Source organism: Dipodomys ordii, unplaced genomic scaffold (genome assembly GCF_000151885.1).
Source record: "Dipodomys ordii isolate 6190 unplaced genomic scaffold, Dord_2.0 Scaffold24, whole genome shotgun sequence".
NCBI classification, from domain to species: Eukaryota; Metazoa; Chordata; class Mammalia; order Rodentia; family Heteromyidae; genus Dipodomys; species Dipodomys ordii.
The window spans coordinates 13,558,318-13,569,410 of record NW_012267240.1 but is presented as its reverse complement, the minus strand read 5'-3'; positions in this window follow the sequence as shown (position 1 = coordinate 13,569,410).

The window sequence follows — 11,093 nt, the reverse complement described above, 5'->3', positions numbered from 1 at the left end:
ACAATGACAAAAAAACTATTACTAGTTAGACAAGGATGCTCAATCCTGTAATCCTAGTTTTGGGGAGGCAGAGATCTGGAGGATCATGGGCTCGAGACTCTTCTAAGCAAAAGCCTCAATGGGAGTCCATTTCCACCAATGGTTGGATCAATGGCAAGCACCTCTTTTCCCAGATACAGGGGAAGCACAGTGGCTGGGTGTGGTAGTGAGCACTCATCATCCCAGCTAGGTACAGAAGTGCCAGTAAGAGGATCACAGTCCAAGCTGGCCTGGACATAAAGCAAGAGCAATACAACACTACAAGGGCTGGCAGAGTGGCTCAAGTGGTAGGGTGATAGCAAGTATAAGGCTCTGGGTTCAAACTCAGGTATTACAAAACAAACAAACAAGAAACATTTCTCATTCAACTTTGTCCAAAATCAAATGATGTGAGTTCTATGGTCTGATTGTCATCCACAATTTATATTGAAATCTAACATCATTATGGAGATAGTATAGTGATTTCCTTTGAACATGGGTAAGTAGATGATGATGATGATGATGATGATGATGATTATACTATTAATACTACTACTACTAATCATGAGTGGATAATGACACTTTTGTGTCCTTAGAGAATAGGCTCAAGGGAGATTCTTAGCCCCTTCCCCCCTTCCACAATTTGAGGACATACAGATGTTACCTTCAATGAGGAATGTGTTGCTGCAGTGATACTAGGCTTTGAGTTCTGTGAGAAATAATAGCCTTTCTCTAAACTGTCCAGGTTTCTTAAGGAATTCCAAACAGACTAAGAGGGTGTAGCTGATTTTAACTCTTTTTGAAACTCATTAATGTTTTGTGTATTTGGGGGATGACACTATAGTTAAGAATGCCTATTTATTTTCCTGACATCACATTATCTGACCTTTATGTATCTTAATGTTTTTTTTCTTTCATGCATGTGTTTCTAATGCATTTATAAGATTATCTCTTTGTTGCTTTGTATGTTCCTCCCCCACAGTATAACCCCTGCTTTCATTATATTTGATGTCAGTATAACTTCAGGAGGAGATGGGGAAAAACCAGTTGTTTAAAGATACAGGTGGACCTGTTGCAACAATGAGAAGTACAAGTTATCATGTCCAAAACGAGCTTTACAACGTTGGTGCGGGGGTGGGGGTGGGGGGGAGAATGGGGGAGGAAGGAGAAAGATTGGGATTGGGGGGGAGGGGTGAGGCTGGGAAGGGATGTGAAGGGTAAACAAAAGGAGGAGGCTGCAATGCTTGGTAAGAATGTACGCATTATCCTGCCCATGTAATTGTAACCCCTCTGTACAGTATCTTCACAAATAAAATAAAATTAAAAAAATAAAAAATAAATTAAAAAAAATAACTCATCAAAAAAATGCCTATTTATTACTTAACACATTAAGAGGGTGGAAAGGTAAGCACTGAGAAAGCAAAGGTATTCATAAAATATAAGAGAAAGTATATATACATATAAGTACTTACATATGTATTTTGTTTTTATAGTTATATATGTAGATATAGATTTAAATATATATATATATATATATATATATATATTTCCTATAAGTGGATGAGAAAATCCACCACCACCAGACAACTGAACAGAAAGACATAATAATATGATAGTAATAATAACTCATTTTACACTTAGCAGGAGCTGAGTTGTGCTGTACTAGGTAGGCATCAAACCCAGGACCTGGTTGTACCACTGCTGTACCACTGGTGTACCAGCTCTTGTTTTGTTTTCCTGTCACTCTATTGGCAAAATTTAACTGTGGGTGGAGAGAGAGAAGCATTTAAATAATCACACAAGTTTCCAGATGCAAAGTGAGAAATACAGAGTTGATGCTGACTTGGGAGATGAAGGGGAGAATTGCTTGAAAGGACGTTTGTAAAGGAAGAATGGATGTAATCTCCTTGGTGACTGAGCACCGGGGTGAAACAGGAACAGGAGAGAATATGGAAGGTTCCAGCAGGGATAGTGAGGACATCAGTGGAAAAAAAGAAATCAAGAAATGTTTGTAATAAGCTTTTATTCTAGATGTGTTCAGGGTTTTGTTTTGATTGCATCGATGCCATCAGTAAGAGGAAAGAAGTGATGGTTTCTGTTGAGACCAGAGTTTGGGGAGTATATTTCAATAGAAATGAATGGTATCTAGTCACCATTACTTGATGCCTGGCTTTGTGTTATTCCTGTGGAGAAAATATCAGCCTTCTCCTATTATAAGATCTCCCTTTTCATCATCGTTGGGTTTCCATGTGTGGCAAATATGTAGTGTGTGTTGTATTAGTATGTAGTTGGTATGCGTATGCATGTTATAAATGTGTGTGTGATTGGTGTGTGGGATTGAGGTATGTATCGCGTTAGGTATGTGGTTCTTGTCTGTATTGTGTGTGTGTTGTATGTTATTGTATTGTGAGATGTGTGTTCACAAGGTGTGTTCCTTGTATGTCATTTGGACAACCATGGTGCCACATTGATGGACAGAAAGGAGCAAGTAAACAAGTGATTGGCAAATAGGCTCCAAAGAAGGACACTGTCTAAAAATCTCATGTTTGAGATATTCACAGCTCCTGCCAACAATTGCAGAAAAGAAATGGAGGAAACAATGATAACAACAACAGTAACAATAAACTATTATTATTTCTACCTGACATTTTGTATGTTTTATTTTATCTATGGCAATAACGCAACACTCTTCACAAAGGCATCAATGTATAATTTGCTCCTTACTGCCAAAATATTATTAAACTACTCTCATTGGTATGGCTTTTTAAACACTTAGATTAAATGTAGAATATCTGTAGGAAGTACTGTTACCACTACTGTCATTATAAAGCCCTTTTAAGGGTATGGTTGAGACATTTTCCTTAACTATGTGATACAGAGAGTTATTAATTCTGACATCTGGACTGTGTTTTACAAAAACAGAATATGCTTCTAATTGTACCAAAATCTTTGATCACTGTATCCTCTCGTAAGAGAATATTAGGCTGTAGTCAATCTTCTTTTTATAAAGCCAAACACTTGCCATCTTATTGAACACAGTAAATGCAGGTTTCTGATACGCTCTGCTACTTTATTTGGAATACAGTATAAAGGCATTGACGGATGTGAAATCCTTTTTAAAAGACTCCATTGAGATGGATAGTTCTAACCAAGAGGATAAAATGGAACACAGTAAAAAGTCTTCACATGCTTGCTTGCTAACCTGCCTGACTTCTCTCTCTTTCTCTTCCTTCTCAGTCTTTTATCTGTCTGGGACTTGAACTCTACTTTGGGGTGCTGGCCCTGAGTTTTTGGGCTAAAGCCTACTCCTCTACTGTTTGAGCCACTTCTGGCTTTTTGTGGCCATTTGGAGATAAGAGTCTCACAGACTTTCCTACTGGGCTAGCTTCGAACCACAATCCTCAGATCTCAGCGTCTTTAGTAGCTAGGATTGCTTAAGGCGTGAGCCATGGATTATGGGCATGCTCAGCTTCACCTGCTTTCTGCTTCTCTCCAGGTCATCAGAATTTTAGAGCTAGAGGAAGGTGGAAGGTAAAAATTTAGTGTATCTCCTTTTCAACAATGAGGAACATGAAGTCTGAATAACAAAGTACACTCTTGTTGAAGTCTAGAAGTCATTGCAACTAGAATGGCAACACTTTTTATTAGAAGGCTATTTTTTCCTTTTTGTTTGCTAACTCTAATTCATTATTTGCTTGTTTGCTTTGTAATTTTGGAATTGGAACCTACACTTGGGAAGGCTGTCTAAGAGCAGTTGTGTTTTGGCTGAGTTAAAGGCATATCCTCGGAGTCAAGATTTCCAGATGCTTTCAGCAGTGGCTGTAGGACTCTGTTCTACAGCCAGAGCCACACTTATGCTCAGACACTTATCACCCAAGCCTACATGCTGCATCATGTAGCCCAGCCTCCAGCAGGTCATGCTCTGTATCTTTAAAATAGGAAACATTAAACCAAAGCTGCACTGCTGTTCCTGCAGATACATTGTTTCAAAGTGTGTGGAGGATTTAAGTAGGGAAATCACTTACATAACTACAAAGACTATTTAACTCTTCAAAGCCTTTTAACAGGTTTTAAGCAGATTCTTGTGCTACATGCCAGTAAATAGAAAGCCTACTTCCTCACTTCTCTTTATATTCTAATTCTTAACTTCGAAGGGTCAACAGATTCATACTGTGATCATGGAAATTTAGTGAACATGAAACAAATCACTTTATGCTTTACTCTGTACATGTACATATAGATCCTTAAACAGTTTATAATATATAATAAGAATAAGTAATAATTACAATGTAATATTAATTATAATAAATTACAATTAAAATATAATTATATATAATTATATCAATACAATTATATTGATATATTTATTTAATACAATTGTATAATTATAATTTAATTACAATTAATTCTAATAGTTTAATTCTCAAAACCTTAACACCTTTGGCATTGTTTAAAATTTTTATTTAAAAATTCATATTGATAGCTTCAACTAAACATCAATTTTTCACTTTAGTAGATGTTAAATTTTAATTTAGAGGGAAGTACCTTATAAAGCCAGTAAAATTGTTTTCATATTTTACTTTTTTTCTAATGACTTCTTCTAATTTTGTGTATTCTAATTTTTAATCTTTTAGATTATGTTGCAAACTAATATACAATTTAAATTGTTTAAATACTATTTGCCAAAATTATCCTTTAAGTTGCTAAAGAAATGCAACTTAAACTTTAAGTATTTAAAAGAAAAAAAAGGTGTTAAAAACAATCAATTAGAAATGGTCAGATTATATAGAAAATCATAGAACCAAAAATCTCCTGGGCTACTAACCAGATGAATCAAAAATATTTTTAAAAGATAACAGATCATGAACAACTGGAGCTTATATCAGAAAAAATGGGTTGTTTTAATACCCCAACAGTATAGCATAACCATTTGGTTATAACTGGGTAAGAAAAAGTTAATTTTTTTTTTGTCAGTTGTGGGCCTGAACTCTGGGCCTGAGTGCTGTCCATCAGCTCTTCACCTCAAGGCTAGTGCTCTATCACTTGAGCCTCAGCCACAGTTCCAGCTTTTTCTGCTTATGTGGTGCTGAGGAATCGAACCCAGGGCCTCATGAATGCAAGGTAAGTATTCTTACCACTGAGCCACCGAAAAATCAGTTTTTAAATCCATATTAGCAAACAAAAGGAAAGTCATAGCTAAAAACTGCAAATATAGGAAGCCAAAGAAAAAAATGGTTGTGTGGACCTGATAAAATGATAAGTATAAATTAAAAATTTTTTCTAATCTTATTATGTTCAAATTTAAAAAATAGTTTAAACTTGAACTTAGGTTGAAAACAATTGGCTAAAGCAAAATATGTAACATCTTTAATATGCAACCAAAAGTTTATTATACAGTATCACAACAATAACAATAACACAATAGAAATGAATTGGCAGCACAGAACTTTAAGTTTCTCACATGTTTACTTAAGTGGTATAAAGTTATTGAATATTGGTAGCATAATAAAACACATATGTGGACCACAGAACACTAAAAATATTTAAGTGAAGTTAAAAAATAATAAGCCAGTAGTGAAGATTTTTTAAAAATATTAAAATACACATTACTACCAGTATACATAAAAACAAGAAGAAAGGGAAAAGAAGAAACAGAATGTGGAAAACATATTTCGTAATCCTAGACTTAAATCTCACTCTATCAATGATTAGGTTCCATTCTGCAGACTGAACAAGTTAACTAAACATTGGAAGTTGTCAGATTGTATAAAAAAAAAAAAAAGGCCATGTGCAACTATGTCCTACCCACATGAAACCATACTTAAAAGCAGTCCGAGTTAGCAGCTCTGGTCAGGCCTGATGGCTTTATGTTGTTTTTTGATGACCCACATTCTTTTTATAATGCACATTCAGCTTTACTGTGTGCCTCTGCAAGAGTTCATAACCAGAATTTGTTTTCACTCAGCATAGTGGAACACCAGAAATGTGTCTAGCCACTAACTAGGGAGACTAGAATACTTATGTATTCTAGAATACTACATACTTGTGTTCCAAGTACCAATGTTCCCAGTTAAAACATTGAGGTTCCTGAATAATAAGGTACAAAAGCATCGGCTACTTTGCATGTATAAAATTCAGATATGCTTCATCTTATATATATATTTTTTATTTGTTTTGCCAGTCCCTGGGGCTTGAACTGAACCTCTTTGTGCTCAAGGCTAGCACTCTACCACTTGAGCCACATGCCACCTATGGCTTTTTCTAAGTTGTTTATTGGAGATAAGAGTCTTGTGGACTTTAATGCCCAGGCTGGGTTTGAACCATGATCCTCAGATCTCAGACTCCTAAGTAGCTAGGATTACAGGCATGAGTCCTCAGCACCCAGCTTGTATTATAGTTCTATGATGCATGAGTATGTATATATATATATATATATATATATATATATATATGTATTTTTCTGTGCCTTCCATTAAAAAAAAAGGGAAGCCAAAGGTTTTGCTAACAAATCTAACTTTTTATTTTTTTCAAAATTTAGATTGGGCCTGTAGGAGAGATAATGATAGGGTAACTTGGATAATTTTCTGTACCAATTTTCTTTCAAGTTGTATTGAATGTCTTCCCTTCTATGTTTGTATTTTTGGTCTTTTTTACTTAGAACATTCTTTCCCAATATTTAATTTTGTTTTCTCCCATAGTATTTTGTAATCATATTCATCATCCTTTCTTTGAATTATCCTGCTCTGTATCCTGTATACAAAGGTACCACTGTGACTTTGTCCCTGGGTTGCAGCAGACAGACAGCCGTGCACCCACATGTATTGACAAAGTTTCTGCAGTTCAAAGCTATGCATGCAATTAGTCCATTTGTTGGAAGTTCATTGCTATAGTCACCTATGTGCAAACACTGAAATATATAAATCTGTTTCTTTCACCAGTATCTGTCTTAACCTGTGAAGTACACCAAATAACTATAGTTGACTTAGATGTATGGTTTAAAGGTAGGTTAAGGGCTGGGAAGGTGGTAGAGTGCTTGCCTTGCATGCATGAGGCCCTGGGTTCGATTCCTCAGCACCACATAAGCAGAAAAAGCTGAAGTGGCGCTGTGGCTCAAGTGGTAGAGCGCTAGCCTTGAGCTGAAGAGCTGAGGGACAGTGCCCAGGCCCAGAGTTCAGGCCCCATGACTGGCAAAAAAAAAAAAAAAAAAGTGGGTTAAGTTGTGCCCTATCACCTATCAGCCTTGGTTAAGTCTTTGCTAAGTGTTCTAAGTGTTCAAAATCTACTCTTCTTCCTAAAGCACACAACTGGCCTACATCTCTTAGCCGGTCTTGTCAATTTATCCAAGTGATAAGAGTTTTAGGGAATAAAAGGTGAGAAGATGTGTGCCCCATGATCTTCTGCCATCACGCTTCTTTTAGCCTGACTAACCTAGATGGCATTACCATGCTGACTTGGGTCACTTAAGCCTTGTTCTCAAAATGCCAGCCTGAACTACAGCTGCTTCTGATGGGGCAGACTATCCCAATATTGAAAGAACATAGTTCTTCCTAATTTATTCTATATTTCAGCTGTATTTATTCCAGAAGTTTGGCTTCATTTTATACTATACCCAACATTAGACATAGTAATATCTGCCACAGAGATAAGACAATGTATTTAAAACCTTAACAAAAAGGCTAGTATGTCATGGATAAGCAAAAGTATTGTGTGTTAGATTTAGGATGAGGTTTAGTTGAGGAATCAGTCAGATAACATGGGAACATGGTTTATAATCTCAAAAATGCGACATGAATATTAGCTACTCTGGTACTGTTTTTTTCCTGGATAAATCTAAGAACTCATGAAATCTCACCTCCATGAAGTCTTTTCTTAGGAAGTGAGGTTAAGCTTAGTCCACTTATTTGCATGTTTTGGTTTTAATGCATAACCATTTTATGTTGGATTCATTTGCACCATTATCTGGTTTTATGTAGCATTCTGTGAGTCCAGCATTCATTCAGTAGAGTAGGTTTACAAAGAGCCCCTGTGCACTGTCATGAGCTGGACTGGCCCAGGGCCAGGGCAGGTATATTTTATACAGATGTTATTAAAAAGGGCAGAAATCTAGACCAGCTAGGTGAAAAATGATCAACGTAAAATGACAAATTACATATGGCATCTATTTTTCTCCAGGAATTCCTCCCCCAAGATCTTAAATGTAGTCACAAATCTACCAACAAAAGAGGAGAAATAAAGTAACGATAATTATGATTTCCACTTAGGGAGGAAAAAAAAAAGACATTTAAACTTCTCCATCTCTTGGCCAGTGCTTCCTATCAGTCCCTGCTCCGATGCTATCTGAGCATCAGTAATGTCTGGGAAATGTCTGCCCATTAGAGGGCTAATGGGCAGCAAGAATTTAATTAGGAAATCTGCATATGAATACCCTCCTCCAGTTAAGCTGGAGTTTCCTGCATTTGTGTCTTGAAAAGAATTAGGCTTTATTTCTCGATTTTTCACTTTCACCTATGGCTTTTAAACACTGCCCAAGTGTTTCAAAGTATGTTAGAGGTAAGAAAGTTAATTAGGATAGAAGGCATCAGTTTGTTTGGGCTTAAAAAAATCATTTTTCTAGTGTATTCAGATGCCAGTCTCTTTGAAAGGAGGAAGTTTTTATCACTTTTGGGGGGGGGGGGTCAGTCATGGGGCTTGAACTCTGGGCACTGTCCCTTAGCTCTTCAGCTCAAGGCAAGAGCTCTACCACTTGAGCCACAGTGCCACTTCCAGTTTTCTGGTGGTTAACTGGAGATAAGAGTCTCATGGACTTTCCTGCCCAGGCTGGCTTTAAACCTCCATCCTCAGATCTCAGCCCCTTGATAGTTAGGATTACAGGCAGGAGCCACTGGTACCCATCTTATGCTGTTTTGTGACACATGAAAACAGGCCACATGTCAGTCACTCATTCATTTATGCAAAAAGTGTTTTTTTTTTGCATTTCAGTTAAGTGCAGGACACCATACTTGCTGCTGGAGTTCCAAAGATGAATGAAACACAATCGTTGCTCTCGAGGAACTCTGTCCAATGGTAGAAAAACAAAACAAAACATAGAAACTAAGTGTCCTGTATCCTAACTTACAAGAAATGAATGTCCTCAATCACATTTGAACATGTAATTCAAACTTTATTTCCCCTCTGGCTGTCACTAAAAACTTCATAAAATGGGGGGGGGGGGGAGGCTGGGAAGGGATGTGAAGTAAAACAAAGGAGGAGGCTGCAATGCTTGGTAAGAAATGTACGCATTATCCTGCCCATGTAATTGTAACCCCTCTGTACAGCATGTTCACAAATAAAATAAAATCAAATTTAAAAAAACTTTATAAAATTATGTTCCAGGTTGTTTTGATATGTTGTGGTCTATCTAAAATGCTGATGAATGATAAACATTTTTTTCTTCTCAAATGATCATAATTGAAAGGGAATGGCAAATAAGGATGCCATATGAAAAACATATTTCCCATGGTGGGGGAAATGTATCATCCAATGCAGAGTTGTTTGAAACCCCATTAGAATTCATTAATTCATTAACTCTCTCATCCAACAAGTATGCTAATTCGTTTCTATATACTATTTCTGAACTTAGAAACCCCAAAGGGCTGGTAAATTGCACTTTATTAGTTGTGTTCTAGATGCACAGATATGGTTAGCTTTTTATGTACTGGGGTTTGAACACAGGATCTGGGCTCTGATGTTTAGCTCCACATCTGGCTTTGTTGTTGGTATTGTTTGTGTATGTGTGGGCTGGTTCTGGAATCTGAACTCCAGGCCTAGGTGGCTGTCCTTGAACTTTCTTGCTCAAGACTGGCATTCTACCACTTAACCACAACTCTACTTCCTGATTTTTAGTAGTTAAAATTGGAGAGAAGAGTCTCATGGACTTTTTCTGCCTGGGCTGGCTTCAAACAGTGATCCTTAGATTTCAGCCTCCTGAGTAGTTAGGATTACAGGTGTGAACTATGGATGAGTGCTCAGGGTCACCCATATCTTAAACTGCAGCTTCTTGGCTCCCCACTTCATTGAGTGTGTGTGTGTGTGTGTGTGTTTTAAAGTGGCCACTGACCTTTTAAACAATTGCCAACCCATAATTCAGTGCCTCTATTTAACGTTTAGTGAGATATAACTAACAATGGCATTCACACTGGAGGTGAAGAAAACCAATGGCACTTGGGCGAGGCCTACCTAACTTTCTAAGCCTACCACAACACCTGATTTGTTGTTAAGGGCCTGCTTAGGACTAGTGCTTGGTGGCCAGAGGTTTGCAAGAGATAGCTGTTTCAGAGAAGAGCCCAGAAGGAAGGTGGTGCTTACATCACAGTAAAATACGGTAGGAATGGCAATTGAAAGACACTGCATATATTCCAGAAGATACAACTCTTGTTAGAAAGTAGGAGACCTTATGTGTCCGGAAAACTGGTACCAGCAGAGATTGCCACTCAAGTCAAAGTTGTGAAAAAGAAGATGCATCCTGTCATACTAAAAGTTAACCCCCCCCACACACACACCCCAGGAAAATCTGGATTCTTCTAAGCCATTTTATCAAGAGGTTAGGATCTAAAGGAAAGGTTTGTTTTGTCCCAAACTTCACAGTATGATTTCTCAGCCCCATCGAAAAAGCCCAGTTTTGCCAGCAGAGAAAGCTCCTTGGTGGAGAAAAAAAGCAGTGGGGAGGAGTACAGGGAAACGCGGGGACACAGGTGCGGTGGGGGGGGGAGTCCGACCCCTACTTAAAGCCCCGGCCCGGTGCCTTCGGGGTCCCTGGTGACGGACTGCACCGAGTGTTTTCAATCACCCGCCGGATCCTTCGTCGAATACATTTATAACGATCAGCCGCGCCGGGGAGGCCCCGGGTCCACCTGAAAACAAGCGGGGGAGCCGCGCCAGGGCCGCGATGCCTCGGAAAACTTTCCAAGGCGACGGCGGCGGGGACGGGCTGGGCGCCTCCCCGAGGAACTTTTTGGGGCTGGTGGATTGCGTGTCACTCTCGCTTTCCGACGCGCCTCCCCCCTCCCTCCTTCCCCCCCTCCTCCTTCCCTGCCTCC